Consider the following 19,094-nt stretch of genomic DNA (forward strand, 5'->3'; position numbering starts at 1 on the left):
CTAGAAACTATCCTCAGGTCCTTCACTCTGAAAATGCAACCAAGGTAAATGCATTAACAGGTGCCTTTAAAAAGAAGCTGTATCAACCTTTCACTAACACATTGCATTCATCTTCAAAAGGATGAACGAGTCTTATTTAAAAGTTAAATATGGTTCCCTTGACAGCAATAGCTTCTGAGTAGGAAACAAATCTTATAATTATGTCACAGCTGCTTCATAAAATTGCTTTTCTGCTTCCTTGTACCTGGTGCCATTGATCTGGGTATAAACATTATAGGAAGGGGGGATGGGCAATCAAGAGGATGTAGAAGCATCCAAAAATAAGTGGGGGTGTAATATACACTAATAGTTTCCTTACTTTTGTTATCAAAAATCAAGAGACTGGGTCAATTCAGATAAACTGCCAAAGCATGATTTGGAGCATCAGAAATGACTCTCATGCTTGTGCGCTTCCTCATCTTTTCATATATTCTAATTTTCTCACTTCCTGACATGGGGTGGGGAGTGGGAGCAGGGAAGCAGCAATTCTGGCTTGGTGTGCACAAACTGATTTGTCAGATATTAACATTATGTCAAATTACAGCTCTAGTCTCACAATCTTTATGGCCACAGAATCAACTTTTGAAGGTGAGAGTAAGATTGACCACACCTTTGCTAGGGCTCCGGATTACATTGTCGGGTTTACATTCATATAACTGGACACCCAGAGCAGTCCCATTCTCAGCTTCCTTTGAAAGGGAAAGGGCGAGCAGCCAATTCTGCCTTCCCCTCCATATGTTAAGTCTACATATCTTTGAAAAGGTGAGAATAAGGCTTATGTTTTGATTAAGTTGAAGAAAGCAAGCCTGAAGCTCATTTCCTATCCCCCGCCTGCCTAACTGACGGGTTCTATTTCTCCATTTTGCTTGCAGGGCTACAAAAGTAGTAACATTAATGCTTTGTTCACTTGTTACTTTCAAGGAGTAAATCTGAACCCAGTAATAACCATGGGTGCTAGAACCCATCATTCATCAAATGGAGTAAACCAGTGAATCATTATGGTGTACAAAGTTTATTCAAATAAAAGATTTCTAAAAATCTGCAAACGAACATCTTCTTTCGTTTTTTTTAAAATGATGTTTATTGAGCATTTTAAAGTTACAAAGAAAGAAGAAAGAAAAGACAAGAGAAGGAGAAGAAGAGATAAAGAAGTAGATATACATAACAATTAAACAATACAGATCAATAAAAACCAAAGTCAAAAAAGTAACAAAACACACAATACATCTAAATCAAAAAACAAAAATAAACAAACAATTAAAAAACAGGTCTAATATTCCCAAATCCTTAACTTTCATTAACTTATTTCAATGACCTCCTCACACCTCCCTTTTTTGTATTCTAGTTGTTAATTATCTCAGCAAATCCTTTCCATCTTTCACAGTATTCTGTCATTTAAATTACCTTAATCTATTTTAACCTTATCTTATCTAAAAAACTCTAAAACTTATAACTTAAAACTTATATATACCAAATTCTTTTAACCATAACATATTCTTTCATAATTCTTTTTGACATTTCTGCTAAGGCCAAATAATTTCATTCCAACATTTTTCTAATACTCATTAATTTTACAATACTTTTCTAAATAAATTTTGAAGCTTTCTTCCAATCTTCATCCATCGTCTCTTCTTCCTGGTCTCGGGTTTTGTCAGTCCTTTCTCGTCTATCTAGTCCATCAACCTGGTGCTCTTATGTCCGAGGCTCTTAAATCTTTTCCATGTCCCTTCTGCAGGTCTTCTTCTTGTTTATACCTGCCCTTTACTTCATCTTTTGTTGATCTTTTTCTTGTTTTCTTTCCTTTCTCATTGGGGGGTAGGTCTCGGGAGGACTCCAATCCAAAAGTATCTCCATCTCTCCTCAGCAGATCAGCCCATTCCCCACAGTCCCATTCCCCACAGTCAACACTGTAATCCAGAAAATATTTAAGAGCATGTTTCAAAGTCTTTCCAAAATTAAGAGCCCTCACAACTCCAGACCCCCCCCCCCCGGTCCACTCCAGATTCGAACTTCAAGAACAGCGGCTTATACTCCTGCAAGGCCTCGGATCTCTCCATTTGTGTTATTTGAGGTTCAACAACAACCTCCTCCATTTTCTTCTGCCCTTGCGCTTGCCCTATCAAAACAGATTCCTGAGCTGGTTCCTGAATGGTTTCTATATGGGTATTCGCCGTTTGACCAAAGTTTTTAACTGCAACAGTCATCAAATCCATCTTCTCATGCATCTGCTCCAGCAAGGCACTTGTCTTGCAAAAAGCAAGCACCAAGACTTCTTGTAAACACATTTTCCCCACCAAGGTTAGAGTCTGGTCTCACAATCCTAATCATACAGCTGTGAGGTCCCCAGATCAGCTCCGGCAACAAATTAACAAGCTCCCTCTAGAGGAGACAATTTCTATTTGTATCCATCTTTTAAAAGCAGGACCAACAAAGAAAAATTACTTTCACTTTTCAAATACTTTGTTTCTTTTAACTGCAAAAAGCAACATTGGAATCAATATATTTCTCTTTTTTTTACTATCTATCAAAAGACATTCCGTTCACAGTCGATGAACTTTCCCCATAGATTTCTGTCTCTGGCACCCCGTTCCCAGGTTTGAGACGGTGGAAAATTTATCTTTCTTTACTCTCTCTCCTGCAGGCTTAAACAGTCAAAAATCCCCCTCTTTTCTCCTGCTTCCAAGAGGGGTTTTGGTGGTGATGAATGAAGGAAATTTAGAACTTTATATACGACTTTCCAGACTTTAGCTTACAAAGTTTTTGCTTCAATCTATTTACAAAAAATGGGAGGCGGACTTCCTGTTTAGAACCTTCCCGTTTCGATGCCAAATTGAAATATTTCTTAATACTTAATCCAATTTTCCGTTCTACTCATGGGTACTTGTTTAGAGTCCAATTGTCCACAGGAAAAAGTCAGCGCTCTCCGGCAACGGCTGTGCGGTTTCACTCCGTAAAAGTAGCGGTTGATTCAAAACACCGCGCCACTCACCCCACGTCACTTCGGACCCCCAAAAAAGGGTTTCCCTGCGAGTAGGGGAGGCACTCCTGGTGTCAGCCGAATCCCACGTTCCCAGGCTTCCTCCACCTGGGATTTTTAAAGGGTCTCCGCCTTCGCCGTGGCAGCAAGACCCGATTTTCACGGAGCGGGTTCCTCTCTGTCAGAGGAACTCCGCCATTGCCGATGGCGCTGTCCCAGAAGTCCGAATGAACATCTTCTTTCAATCCAGGAACAGACTGAGGGATTAGATAAATTCTACAATAACTGCAATTCACAACTGTTCATTATTTTCTCTGCACAGTACGGTATGGGAGATGCAAGGCCCAATACAGTTTAAGGGGTGAAATCTTGCTTCAGAACGCAACAACTAAATAAGCCTATGTATGTTTTGCAAGATCTGTCTAGTCTTCCTCCAATAGAAAAGATCCATTATGTGCATCCACACAATACATATACACCCCACAACTTGGCTCCCCCTTTTCCCTAGCAAACATCAGGAACATATTCATCTCTGCTTTCCTTGTGGATAGGGAACTGTGTGTGCAATCTTGCGCAATCCCTGTTTAACCCTTTGTGTGTTCAGGTGAATGTTTCGATTGTGTCAGTATTGTTCATGATTGTGTTCAGCTTGGTTTGTGCCAGATTCTAGCAAGGTGAAATTCTCTCAATAATTGTCAATTCTACTCAAGCTGAACTGAATCAATGTTATTAATTTCTTTCCTTCTAATTTGCATATCACAATTATATTTGAGTGAAAGCTAAAATTAAATATAAAGACACTTAAATAGACAATTAAATATATCAAGACTTAATAGGCACTATTACAATTAAAGGATTATAATCATTAGAATTACTGGTCTTCCTATTTTGACGACAGTCTTGCTATGCTTCTAAAATTGTTTAGCCTACATTTCACTGAAGTTAAGGAATTGAACTACCACATAGCAACATTTTCTATTTCCATTTTGTTCACTTGTTCTCTCACCTAACCCATAACGCACCAAAAGGTCTCAATTTTCAGCAAAACCTATTTCAAGTTTTAAAAGAACAGAGCCATTACTTACTGTCTTTGCAGAAATCCCATTTACTCAGACGAATAAATGTGAGCAACAAGATTAAAATACTATAAACCAACTGTCTTTAAATAAAAGCTAATCAATACATGTAGTAAATAGCAGAACTGAGTGATTCTGAAGAACTTCAGTTAATACTTTAACAAATTGGGGAAGTAAGTCCCATTAATTAAATGCTGCAGAATTTGGGAGAATATTAACAACATTTCACCTAAGCTCAGCTAATGCCAGTAACTGGATCGGTGACAGAATTAAGCCTTAAGGGACTTCTCAATCATAGAATTGTAGAGTTGGACGGGAATCTGGTATCCACATCAAGCTGACCAGTTGGTAGTTATCTGGGTCTTGTTGTTTGGTTTTTGAAGATGGGGGCATTTTTTCACCTCTAGTCTGCAGGGTCCCCACCTGTTCTCTCCAAGAATCTTCCAAGATTATAAACAGGCTCTTGAGATTACATCCACAAACTCCTTTAGTAACCTTGGGTGCAGTTCACCAGGCCCTGGAGATATGAATTCACTTTAAGTAACTAGTGGTTCCCTGACCACCCCTATTCCTATCTGGGGCTGCAGCTCCCTCCTTGCATTGCTTATTCTGTTATCACCAGGTTGGGCACTGCTTTCCTTTTGGGTGAAGACAGAAGCAAAGTAGGTGTTGAGCACTTCCGCTTTCTCTCTGTCAACCAATAGCATTTCTTCTCCTCCTCCATGCAGAGGACCTACTACTTGCTTGTTGCTTTGAACATAGCCAGATAAACTTTTTAAAAATGAGTTTATTAGTATCAGTTAAAGGAGTTGTTGCCTTTTACCAAGTCTGAAAACATCCTGGAAGCCTCCAATATGCAATGCTTAGTTGTACATTAAGCATAGAAACTACTAGCAGACACCTATACTGATGAACAGTCCGTACTACCATCTCACTGCTGTTCTGAGTTATGCTGTGCTGATTCAGAGGTGGATTTATTAATGTATACACACTGTTTTCTTGCTAACAGGTCCTCTGAATCAAGTAACTTTTTATTATGCTGTCCCTTTGGAAGTAGTCTGAAAAATATTAATAGCATTAGTTATATTTTGACCTGCTGTTTGATCTATAAAACGTGAACAGCAGCTTCTTCTCAATATGTGCGACCACCAAGGGACAGAGAACAACCAACTGCTAAGTCAGGAAAAGTACTGAGTCAGGAAAAGTATTGCACTCTCTGTGCATTCAATTGTTCATAGCTTTGTGTAGAAGGCAAAGTTATGGGAGGATATTAGAAATGTTTATGAAACTATCTCCCTTTGGATTCCTTCACAGATTTTTGGGATCTGAATTACCTAATCTTTGTCTGAGAGTGTGTTAGCAAGTCAGCATTCTTCTCAAAAGATTCTGGGACTTTGTTCATAGTCCTGCACATCTTCTCCCTCCCCTTTACAGATTGCCTATGCACAGATGTCCATATCTATATTCCTTAGATCAAAGATGGGGACTCTGGTCCTTTAGACACTGTGGACTCACTCTTGCTCCCCCTCCTGGTAATCATACCCTCCTCTGCTCTGTGTGTGCATGTGCAAGCGCAGGAGAGAGAAAAAGAGAGAGAAAGCGCAGGAGAGAGAAAAAGAAAATGCTAAGTGCCACTCTTGGCTCTGCTCCCATCCACTACCAGCATGTGGCTGCTGACAGATTGCGCCTGAGAGAATGAGGCCTTCAACATAAATAAGATTCCACACCCCTGGCTTAAATAATAATGTCATGTGAATTCTTTAAGGGATCAAAAAACTTCTTTTTGTGTGCTGTTTTGATTACCTCACACTAAGAAGCTCTAAGGAGGGTAGGGGAAACAGATATAAAGCGAAAACTTCTGGGGATCGAGCAAACCCAAAATAAAGTTTAGAAAATTTCAAACTTGAAACTGGAGACACTGGCTGAGGAACAGGGGGGCGGGGGGAGTGCACTGCCCCCAGCACCATCAGGGAGGGGGGTACCATCGCGGCCGCACCCCCAACGCGTGTTGTGCATACCCCCACCGCACTGGGCACCACGCCCCCGCTGGCAACGTGCCATGCCCCCCCAGGACATACGGCAGCCATGCCCCCACCTGCTCTCCACCCCCGGTGCCAGAGCATGGAACTTCGCCACTGACTAGAGGGCAGCAAATCTGAAGTACAGTGGTGCCTCGCAAGACAAAATTAATCCGTTCCGCGAGTCTCTTCATCTTACGGTTTTTTCATCTTGCGAAGCACAGCTATTAGTGGCTTAGCGGCTTTAAGAAAAAGGAAACAAACTCGCAAGAACTCGCAAGACGTTTCGTCTTGCGAAGCAAGCCCATAGGGAAATTCGTCTTGCGGAACGACTCAAAAAATGGAAAACTCTTTCGTCTTGCGCGTTTTTCGTCTTGCGATGCATTCGTCTTGCGATGTACCACTGTACAAAAAACCCTACGTGGGAAGGGGGACATCCGCACAGTCCTAGAAAATAGTTCAAAAGGCACTCCCTCAGAAGACGTACTCAGACATTTATATAACATTTATATCCCAAGTCTCCATTTTCATGTAAGAGAGAGTTTGCAAGGATGAGTACAAGTGACACAATGTAAAAAACAAAACAGATAGCAAAATATGCTTAAGTTCCAGTACTTGAACTCTCATGTATTGATTGAGCTAACTGGTTACACTTCTCCCCACTCATTCCTTGACATTGGAGGTGTAAGTGACTCATGGGGAAAACCTCTAGTGGATAATATTATTCATGTCTATGGTGAGTTGCAGTTCTATAACCAGAATCAATGCAGAGCTGAAGGGATGGCATGGGGCAGGCAAAAATAAGATTTGCAGTAGAACCATTTATAGAACCACTTGTCCCCACCTGAACTAAAGCTAGGACCAGAATATTTCTGGGTATGGAGGAGCTAGGAAGAGGAGAGCTTTTCTTCATCCGTAACAGGTGGAATAGCAGTGTTAAATGAAAGCCCATCAGCAAATGACTTATAGTTATAACCAGCCTGCTATGCAAACAGTTTGGTCAGAAACCAGTCCCATCCAGGTCTCATTGAAGACCAAATCCACTCTAGAGCTCCACAGATCAACCTTCCACAAAAATATTAATAAGCAACTTATAACAAGCAATGCATATAAATTATTCAATAACTATACTAACATGAAAAAGAGGTGCTTTCTGCTAATAGAATTAATTATGTATTTAATCTTTTCATTCACCATAACTTGACATGTGAAGCCTGCAAATTCCTGTTTAAGAAATATGGGTTGCATTTGTTTAGCGGGGAAGCATGTAATAGGACTTTGACAAAGCCACAGATCACTTCTGAAGAGCAGATTTGGGTAAAACAATAAATTAGGAAGCACTTTACACCAAGAAGGGTTCACCTCTGGCTAGCTAATTATATAGTTTAATCTTAGTTATGCGGTTGAATCTTACAAGTTATATAGTTTAATCTTACTAGTTATATAGTTTAATCTTACTAGTTATATAGTTTAATCTTAGCTGTTAGGTAGATTTGCAGCTGGTTTACTAGCTGAACCCAAAGAGTACTCACTAATGCTTTCTCAACATCCTGGAAAAAAGTGACAAGTGAGGTGCCACAGGGTTCTGTCCTGGGCCTGTTGTTGTTCAACGTCTTTATAAAACTTCGATGGAGGAATTGAGGGGATGATCATCAAATTTGCAGATGACACCAAACAGGGAGGGGAGTAGCTTGTTTCAACAAAGCATATTTCAGGTTAGTCATACTTTGTCTAGGTTTGGATGTCAAAAGCTAAACTAATATGGAAGCAAATGCTTTCAAACTCATGCCTGCCTAATGTTATGAGGATGAGCCACAGCAAGCCTGGGGCCCATGTACTTCCCTTCTGCCCTCCAGAGCTAGAAAAGGGGAAAGACAGCCCCCTTACTACTTCTCTCCCTTTCCAAATAAAAATACCTTCCAGTGACAGAAAAAGTATTCTCTGGTGGGGGTGGGGGATTCTGTTTTCAGCTGTCATGCTGCCCTACTGAATTTCATTATTCCTAGCACCTCAAGGAAGGCTCATTATGGAGAAGATACACAGTCTCCAGTTCCAAGAATTTTTATAGTTAAGTGAAAGGGATTCTAGCCCCTCTAACAATCCTCAACAGGAAAAAAAAATTGTTTCCAGCTAGCTATTTCTGCAGGAAGTAATGATGAGTTCTTCTCCTTTATCAGAGTTTACAAGCTGACAAGCCAAGCTGACTGAGCTAAAATGAGAGACCGTCTAGACTGAATTCATCAGAAATGGAGATATTCAATATTTCAGAAGTTCTGGAAAATGTGGACAGGTTCTGCTTGTCAACATTCCCACCGTCTTATTCTCCTTTGCATTTGATTTAAAGCTCAAAAAAAGTTATGAAGAAGATTTTATGTAAATTACCAGAGAAGAGCCTGCAATGAACCTGTCAGTGATACACAGTTTCCCTTCCATTCTTTCACAAGTTATGCTTTATGGGGAAACAAGAGATAATATTTCAACAAAGCCTGCTGCATTTTCTTCACCTCTATGCGCCTAACAAATTCTCAAGAGAAATCTTAAGGACATACCTGAACACTTTTTACTATTGAACATTTTCTATGCATTTCATAGTACATTCTTACACAAAACATCAACTAAGAGGGCAGTACCACTCACTGTATGTAACTCTTTAAAAACATGGCCTGGAACAAATCAGTAAGCCCAACATGGAGATTTAAAGCAACTGTTCATGGAGAAAATAAAAATGTCTAAACAGTTGAAAAACTTTTCTTCCTTCTGGAAGCAATTTTTAGGCAGGTTACACCTTCCACTACCACAACTCTAGTTTGTTCTCAAGACTTGCTTTCAACCTGGGCTTTTGCCTAAGTATGGTACTGGTTGAGTTTTTCTACTGCTATCTTAAAATGATTAATGGGAATTGGTGAAGAGAAGACTATTATATCTGAAGCTAATGAGGGTTGGTCATTTATTACTTGATCCCTGGGATTGTGCCTGGCCTGAGACTGTGGATGAGCCTCAAACTATCACACACACCCCTGTGCTCCTTCACAGCTTGTCCAATGTGGGCAAAAATTAACAACTGAGTTTTATTTTGCACACCTGTGTTCACATCAACTTCTGCCACTCACAAGAAAGATGCAGGAAGGAATGAAGAATCTCTTCTGAGCTCACCCTAAATACAATCTCAGGGACTACATAATTAATGAATAGGTGCTTGGTGCTAAGTGCTACAATGGTGGCTATTGCTGTACATAAGAGAACGCATCCTGTGGGAAAAACCAATGTTTCAAGGTAGAAATGCAAAAATATACAGGATATTGAATGAGCTAGAAAACAATATAGACACAGTATAAATGGCCAAGATCCCAGCACATTCTCCCATCTACCAGATGGGACTTTGCTTGGATGAACCAAGGTGTACCATGGGTGTTATTAGTCCTTGTAGCCCAATTAGTGAAGGAAAACATAGCTAGCATATTTCACTGATGAGTCACCTTATTACTTTCCACAGCATTTTAGAGTTTGCATATGATGAAGTGGCACTGAGTAACCTTCACTTACTACATGATCTGGCTACAAATTAAGGGAATTTAATTACTTGCCCACAAAACCATCAGAGCAGATGCCAAGGTGTATTGGATTTAACAAAAGTTTTCCACCGTTTTCAGTCCATATGTTCTCACAACTTTCACCTTGTTGAGCAGACCGCTTTTATATAGTGTTATTTAGATGTTCCCTTGGGTTGTTTTTCTTTCCTGAATCCATCAAGAGCATAAAGCTGAATGTGCACAAGTTATGTTGTGGGCTTACTGCACTGTATAGGAGAATTATCTTGGAGCTTATTCCAGGAGGTATCGTCAGTGGTACCCCATTTCCATGTTCTTTTAAGCTCTGCAGACTGCTTGTATCATAAGTCATCATCCACATGTGTATTTTTGACACCAAATGTATTGTATTCACATTTATAAAGGTCAGCAATTGCTCAAATTTGATAAAATCTACCTACATCCAACCCACTATCCTATTTTCTTGTGCAGCTATAACAAAAGGGAATTTTTAGTTTATATGGTTTAATTTAAACTGAGAAACAAAGTAATTCTCTTTCAGTTTTGGTACTATGAGCAGAGGTCCAATGACCAAACTTTCCTCTTTCACTCCTTTCCCCTACAATGCCCCACTCCCCCAGCAACCCTCCAAAGTAGATTTAAGGGAGGGGAGGAAGGCAGAAGAGAAGAAGAGGAACTCCCATTTGCGCATACAGGGTGCTACAATTGGATATCTTCCATGTTGCTGAATTGCATGTAATTTTGAAGTGGTCCCTAAAATGTCATTTATGAACAACATGAATCTGTGCACACTTGTAGATGAATAGTTCAACGAATACAGGGTTAGATTGAAGTCTACCTGGTAATCAAACTGTGCACAAATAATTTTCACTCATTTATTTCACCTTTTAAAGGGTGGGGATCTTGTCTGAAAAGTTCCCACCTTAAACAATCTAACAAAAATGTCACTAGGTAGCAGTAAAGTCACATTTAATTATATGATTCAATGCTTTTTCTTTAATATGCAATGAATAAAGCTGTAAATTGAAAAAAAACACCCACAATTTCTTCCATTAAATTCCCTCTTTTTAAAAGCTTTGTTTCAGCATTGAAGAGTTTGTGGTTTTTATTTTATTTGTTTGTTTGTTTGATTAATTTCCCACTAACAATGCTCAAGAAATTCACTGGGTCCAAACTCACTTGATCCACAATTCCTGAACAAATGTATAATTGGGATGTAATTCTCCATTGCAAACTGCACTACTACACACCAAATTTTATGAGACAATCTGCTGGCTATGTTCTTCTTCAGATGACCTTGTAAAAGTGTAAGGCTTCATAGGTTTTTCACTGTGGGATCTGCGCCTTGCAGGCTGTAGTGACTGGTGCCCACTAGACCTGCCACAGCTCCGAGGTCACAGAGGTGTGGCCAAGTTATTCTGGCTTTCTCTCCAACCTCCTCTGTACTGTGGACACGTAAGCATTGCAGTTTTACAAACAACACCTAACTAAACTACAAAAGTGTGCTACTTTCTTTCAGAAGCGGTCCCTCCTGTCACAATTTCTAATGTGGGTTCATGCCAAAGAAACTGTACATTCCGCGGAGACTTCTCCCTGTTAAGTATGTTCAGGATTGCAGCCTGAATTGGATAACCTTAAAGGTTCCACACAGGACTGTTAACAATTGACTCCTTAAATGTCCAGACCCATGGGAAAAGGTTATTCCCCTCCCACAGCTTATGCACTTCAACGTCTTTCCAGAATGTGGGGAAAAAGAAGGTACAGGAATATTAAGAAGACTTGATCCCAAAGACCAAGGTTTGAATCAGCCAAGAAACTCCAGGTACGACCTGCCAATCTAAACTACCTCATAGGATTGTTGTAAGGATAACAGATGAGGGAAAGGAGACAATAAATGCCACCTTGAGCTCCTCAGAGCAAAGTTGGAACATATATAAATGTAATGCTGATGAATAAGAAATGAACAAAAATACTAAACAAAATTTAGTTGTATAATATAACCTTCTTCAGTGGGTTATACTTTTGTGCATGCAGCTTGGCTAAAAGTTAGGTTCTTGTGGACTAATCCAAGTCTTGCAAGCAAACGGGTTTCAGGGAATTGAAACTTAAAACCCTTAAACTTATCAAGGGTTCTTCAATGAGAGCAGTAAGAGCAGACTTTCCTGAACTATAGTTTGCCCTCTTCTATTAATCTTTTACAGAAGTGCACCCTAAGCTGCACTCAAATCCCCAGGAACAGCTGTGAGGCCCAACAGGTCTGCCTAGTATGTAAGTACATACTGAATGAGCCTAATGCAGACACAACAGTAACATTTTAAAGATGGTTTTGTGTTTGCTCTATGGTGTATCACTACTGTATGATGGTATGAGTTTTAGGTTCTTCTGGCATATAAACAGCACTGAAAATCTTACATGGTACAGCAGCAAGTTGGCGGCTGATGTACAAGAACGAATCAAAGCAAGACTTGATGAAACTTCTTGTTTAAATTTCTTATTAACAGATGTAATTACTTTCTAATGTTGTTTTATCTTATGAACAGATATCATTACTTTCTAATGTTGTTTTATGATTACAAGGTAATGTTGTATGCTTAGTAGGTTATGTTTTATGCAGAGGAACTAATTTTTTTATAGTATTGCCTGACATTTTCAGAAGGTAAAATTAAAATTCTTTGGTTTTCCAAAAACAGTTTACATGCTTTTTAATCAAACACAGATTTATCAAGCTAAATGTTGTCAAATCACAAAAATGATAGCAGATTTGAATTCCTCATACCCAAAAACATATTTTAAGACCCCTCCCCTAAAGAAATTTGCAAAAATTAATTTTCACTCCCTGAAATGATACACTTAAAGACACGCTGAATTTGAAAAATCCATATTTTAGGGAAGCGGCATGCAGATAAAGCAAGACTTCCCTTTTGAGTGCCAGTTCTCCAGCTAAAGCATTTTGAAAACAGCACTGTCGAGACATAGATCCCACAAAGAAGAATCCATAAAACCTTGTGCAACATTAGAGAGAAAGAACTGTTAAAATATACTTGACTAAATCACAAGAATTTGACAGTCCTGTATTATTTATTTAAATGCAGAAGTCAAAAGAAGTGTTGAATCAGTTTGCAATTTTATCATCTAAATTACCAGCAAAGGGTCGATGTCACTGTCTCCTCTCCCATTAGTTAAATGCCAATAACATAAAGGGGGCAATGAGAATGAGAATAGGTAGAAATATTTCCATACAGAACAAAAACAACCTCATTTTGCTGTCATAAATGCTGACAATTTCTTCTTAATGTTAAGAAAAAATAGTGTTAAAGAAGTGTCAAGCCAGACATTATAGCACACATGATGGCTTCACATGGAAAGAGCAATAAGCCTTTCTAATAGATTTTTCTGCATCAATGCAAATACGGGAACTAATGATATGAAAATATTATTACTGAACTGCAGTTCTTCTTCTGGCCTTTTGAAACCTTTTCTTTCTTAATTGAGTTTAAGCTGCTTTGTGGACTAGAAGAAATGTTACAAACAGACTTGTCAATAATGACAAGGGAAAACGAAGCTTAGTGACAACTTCTGAAAGTCTCCGAGAATGCAGGTACATTGCTCACGGATAGCCTTAGGAGTCAATCAACAAAGCTTAGCAGTGCTTCATTATGGAACATATCTCCCTGCCAACTTGTCCTAAGGAAACTGCACAAATTCCACTACTCTAGTAGTAATATTTAGCAGCATTTGGAGTCATAGCACTGCATTTGCATTTATATCAACCTCTCACTCAACCCTGAAGTCAGCATGAAACAGCAAAAGCAACAGATATATCAAGAGATTCAAAAAGAGCCATCTTAGCTCATATATACTGAAAAAAGGACAGCCACCACTGTTCCCTACATAATATTATGTATCTTTGGGCATGTGATTATTATGGCACCTCAGGGAAGGGGGAGCAGGAGGATACAACCCCCCAAGAGAAGAGGGTACTTAAATGAAAGCCACCTTGAGCCTATATGATAGGATGGGATATATATCTACAGAAAGGCATTTGCTAATTTTCAGTTTGCAAGTAGCAAAATCTTATCTACAGTTGTTATTTTCAATGTAATCCCAACATTTATTGAAGCCGCATAATTAACATAAAACAAAGAGAACAATTGTTTCCAATATGCCTTTCTTTTCTTTTCCCACAGTATGAAATGTGGAGCTGACCTTGAAAATGTCAAGAGATAAGGCCTCCAGGCAAAGGATAAAGCAGTGAATATTCTTCTCATATCATCTGTTTTTGTAATACAAATCAAGCAGGGATACAAGCAAAACAAAAATAAATGTTTGCAGTTTTCTGACTTTCTGCACTGTGTTTGGTTTAAAGTCAGAACAGTCCACAATCCCATCTAGGAATAGTCTTCAGATGGCTCTAAATAGAAATTTCTAAACAAAATACTGATTTTTTGAAGGATTTCAATTACTGAATTCAAAATAATCTGGCAGATGATTTTTTAAAATTATTCAGATACATTGCTTAGGCCGAATGTTACATGCTGTGATGTTGAAATTGACTAAAAAATCATTACAAAGGATGGTATCCGAAGAAGTCATCCAGTTAAATGCAATGACTTTTGCCTGTGAAATAGGAGTTCCTCTTTCCCATGTCCCCTCAAAATTTGTACTGGAGGCTCCCCCAACCCTACAAAGCAGATTTAGGGTGACAGGTGAAGAGAGGAGGTCCTGTTGTACAGGTAGAAACCCTTTCACTAAAAGGACGTCTTCACTGGATACAACTCAAGATCATTATCTTTAAATTAGGCATCCAAGCTTTCCTGCCATTCTTCTTCAACCCCAGCAGTTTCTTTATGCAACTACATTTTGCATTTTCAGGGAGCTCAGGTCTATACTGAACTGTTACCCCTCAATTTACTAACACAGCTTTGTTTAGATGTACAACTGATTTCATCCATGAGGTCTACAAGTGGATAAAAAGGGTAACCATGTTGGGTATCATTTGGAAAGGGAGTGAAAATGAAACTGTCAACCCCACAGATCTATTTGGAACATAGGGATCTGCCTTATATTGAAGTCGGACCTTTTGTATTTATTACATTTATCTCACCTCTTTCTTCCAAGGAGCTCTGAGCAACATGCACGGTTCTTCCACCACCATTTTATCTCACAATCCTGTGAAGCAAGTTAGGCAGCAAGACAGTGACTGTCCCAAGATCATCCAATGGCTGAGTGGGCATTTGAACCTTGGCCTTCCTAGTTCTACTCTATCACTAACCACTAAACCACACTAGGCCTAAATCACTTTCTATGCTATGGTTCTATGGTGTGGAAGGGTATTCCAAGTTTTTGTTTTTAATGGGGAGGAGTTGGAAAAACAGTCAGTCATACAAGCATCCTCCTATACCTGCAGCCCAGAAACATTACCATCTCAGTCTGCCCAATACATGGAACCACAGCTGTAAGTGCTCTGCAAAAGGTGCAAAGTGGAATAATAAGCACAGTTCTGGTAACTACCATATATACATGGCTCCTTTCTAGTTCATCTAGAATAATGTAAGCAGCCCCAGGCCATGTGGGAAAGAGCCTAGGCCCTGGCCAATGTAACCATACCAATATGATCCCTGATAAACTGAAGAGACAATGGCATGAAGCAGTGCTGCAGCATGGGCTCTTCCGTTCTGTCCTGGAGCTTCTCAAATTACCCTGATGGCCCAGGATGGAGCAGCATTGCAGCAGCTTCCACATCAGCCCTTCCCTGCCTGGTGACCTTTAGATGTTTTAGACTAAAACTCCCACGATGCCTAACTATTGGCATGATGCCTGGGAATGATGGGAGTTAGTCCAAACTATCTGGAGGGCACCAGGTTGGGGAAGACACATCCAAAGTAAGAAGAGATTCTCAGATGACAGTGTAGGTTTTACAGTTGCAGCTAGGAACACAGGGTTGCTACAGGAGAGAGACTACTGGACCAATAAGAGGCAAGCTTTTCCACTTCCCCTGCCTGGGACCCTTTATGAGGCACCGGCTCCTGCTCTCTCTGACATCTTTCCAGGAACTGCCCTTTTGCCTTTCGGCAATAATATGAATGCATTTTAGACTTTTTTTGTTGAAATGCTAAGATTTCATTTTAATTTTTTGTACGGTATGTTGTAAGATATTATGCTTTTGCTTGAGTTATCTTTTGCATTATCTTTTATGAGCTGCCTTGGGGGTTGTTTTTGGCGGAAAGGCAGCACAGAAATAAACTTCAGCATAACGCGGTGCCTTCAGAATTTATTCTAAATTAGTATAAAGTTTGATATTTGAGAGATAATTATGTAACTTAATGAAGAATATTCATCCTTGATGAAACCACGAGAAAACAGTATGCAATGTTTACACCCTTAGAGAAATGATATGGAAGGAGTTGTTACTACAAGGTATTTTAAATACAGAAAACAGACAATTAATTCTACCTTGGTGAAATAGGCCAAGAAGCAAGCTTTCGTAAGAATCTGTTGCTCAGGCTGCAGGCTGTAGTAACTGATTAATGTCTTATTCTCAAATTTAAAAATAGATAATGTACAACTGGAATCAGTCATCTGTCTTTTCTTTTCATAGGTAAACAAACAGGTTTGGGGCTGGAAGTGGAGTTTGAGGGCTGCAAAAAAAATATATCCCCCCCCAAAAAAACTACCCCCACCCCACCCTGAGAAGACTCCATGGGTTGCAGGCTACTTTAAGTATGAGTTATACCTACACTTAAGACAGATGCGCCACTGAGAGTTCAATTTCACACAAAGTGGACAGGGTGTCTAGAGAAAGAAACCATGGGCAAATATGTGGAGATTCTAAAATATTAGTCTTTGGGCTGGATGACAGGTCTAACGGGAACCAGAACTTTTTATAAAGGTCACAATTTTACTAACAATGCAAAACAAGCCCATTAAAAGCTCAAATGTTCATATTGGTTAAAGGCTCTTCATAGATATATTTATGACACTTTCAAAACATAAATTATGCAGGTGCTTCTCTCTGAATCAGAAAATGTTAAGTAGGGACTCTTGCAAGTACATTGTGCTAAACTTGAACTGAAGTTACGAGCTAAAATGGGCATTCTACCAATGTTGCCCCAACCTTTACTACTGCACCCCAAACACAAAGCTGAGAGAGAGATATTTCGTGGTGTGTGTGTATACACATATATAGTCCAGGCCCAGCTTGAGCATGGTTGGGCAAATCCCTGGCCCACTGTGAATGACAATGTCTTCTTTCTTTGGTAATGATCCAGCGCTGTAAAGAGCAGCACCTGATGAAGCATCTGATCACCACTAGCCTAATTCGAATGACATCACCTTCCTTATCCCCAATGGCTTTGCGTCTTGACTATGCTGTACATATCAGGGTGGGACCCAGAGGCACTGGAGGTAAGGAAGATGTTGGCAGCTGCCTCACTCAGCACTTCTCTTTACAGCACATCACTGGGCTCAGGAAGTACTGGGTGCCTGGATATGTGATGCCTTAAATGCTGCCACCTGTCTCCGCTCCAATAAGGTTGGAGGGGTGGCTCCAAGAGGTCCATGGCACTATCAAACCTGCCATCAGCCCTGCACATCTTACACTCATCCCTCCCTCCCTCTATTGCCCCAGTTCCTGGACAAATTTTGGAGAAATGTTCCTTGGGGCAAGGACACTTCTTTATGCCACACTATAAAGTCCCATTACATCAGGGGTAGCTAACCTGTGGATATCAATCAGCTCCAGTCAGCATGGCCAGGGATGATGGAAGTTACAGTCTAGTAATATCTGGAGAGTCAAAGGTTAGTTACCCCTGATTTATGCTGACTATAATTTAGAAAAGCTCAACTTGAAAACTGTCATAGCTCCATTTAGATAGCTTTATTATTATACAACAACTATAACATTGACTATTGGGCTCTAATGCTGAGCATTCACATGATGGGGGATTCCCAGCACTGGATAAATAAAAACTTTATTCTGCTGGTTTGGCAATATCAGCTTATCCACCAACGCATACATTTTTTGCATCCACAAATCCTCACTTAACAAGAAAAGAAGATTAAAAGCTGAAATGGGAGACATCAGCTTACAAAAAAGAAAATTAATTCCAATAGGCAATGGTCAAGAGCGAATGAGAGTGTCATCTTAAAAGAACAACTTCAAAGCATTGACTGCTTTCAGAATTTATGCTCATTTTGTCATAAGTCTGATTATGGTGCAAAAAAGAAATCAGTTGAAAGTTTTCAGTTGAATTAGCCATATTACTGTAATTAATACTAAAACAATGTTAACAGTAAATTATTTTTGTCTAGTTAAATAATGGATTATAAATGTTATCATAAATTACTCTATATTAAACTTTTAACTAATGTACTATAAAGTCATTACTGTCATTCAAACAAGTGTCCACATTTAAAGACTGCATGTTAAGCATAGACTGATCTGGCATTATATAATATACATCTTTTATCTGCTTACTGGGAACACAGAACGGAGCTTTTACTTCTGAATCAGAAAAGGTTTGAATAGACACAGCACACTCTAGTGGCCAAATGTGTTTAAAACACTGACAATACCTTTGAAGTTAAAAGCCTATTTGGCTTGTACACTGTAGAAATAATTTAGCATTATTATATTAGCCAATGAAATAAATAAATGGTTTCTGTATTTTTGTTACCCTGAAATGGGTTCTTTTTAAATATATATTTTAAATATATATATTTTAAATATATATTTCCGAGTGCAATATCAACATCAAGATGTATTTCACATTCTACAAACAGGTCAATATTTTTGTCTCAACCCAATATTCTGTCACTTTTCTCCATATCTTGAATGGAATCTCTATTCACAAGCTTAGCCTCTGCCACACACAAAGGAACAAACTAACCACAGACACAAAGTTGAACTTATTTTTCAGTTTGCAAGCCCACCTTCAAGTTCAAGTCTAGTTTTGAAATCACAGTTTCAGGTCACGCAGGTCAGGTACAGATACAACTATGGTTTGCAAATTAGGACCAACTTTGTCAGCATGAACTCAATCTCTTCTCTTGCACAAACACCTCCCATCCTTCCCTTATTTGCATTAACCATAGTACATGCACCAATACAGAACTTGGTTAAGGCTAACCATAATTACTACTACCAGAATTTAAAATCAGGCTTTGAAACGGTATTACTAAATCTGACTTCAACAGAATGTGGTTAGCATTAATCACACTTCATTTGTGTGCTACATCATGGCTTGAGAAAGCAAGGGAAAGGAGGAAGTAAACCAAGTGAGTGCCAATTCTGAAGGCTGGCTCTCAGTTTTTAAGCTAGGGGAACCCTGAACCAAACTCGATAGACATAATCACGTTTACCCTTTCCATCTCTCCTTTACAATAACTAATCTACTTAGATACTTAGTAAATAGGACTGCCGTACATCCGGATTTTC

General features: G+C 39.2%; 1 protein-coding gene and 1 long non-coding RNA gene across 6 annotated transcripts in view; one reads left to right on the forward strand and one right to left on the reverse strand.

Annotated features, from left to right (window-relative positions):
* LOC308582946 overlaps nucleotides 1-13,957 on the forward strand; it is a 31,294-nt gene extending 17,337 nt beyond the window's left edge. Inside the window, exons 2-4 of the long non-coding RNA XR_014005962.1 lie at nucleotides 11,399-11,480; nucleotides 13,151-13,256; nucleotides 13,846-13,957. This is a non-coding gene — a long non-coding RNA (uncharacterized lncRNA). The remainder of the gene's footprint in view (nucleotides 1-11,398; nucleotides 11,481-13,150; nucleotides 13,257-13,845) is intronic.
* BTBD9 (BTB domain containing 9) overlaps nucleotides 1-19,094 on the reverse strand; it is a 182,521-nt gene that overhangs the window by 125,165 nt on the left and 38,262 nt on the right. The gene's annotated exons all lie outside the window — the stretch shown is intronic.

This window comes from Podarcis bocagei (assembly GCF_964188305.1).
Source record: "Podarcis bocagei genome assembly, chromosome: 3".
In the NCBI taxonomy this organism is placed as follows: Eukaryota; Metazoa; Chordata; class Lepidosauria; order Squamata; family Lacertidae; genus Podarcis; species Podarcis bocagei.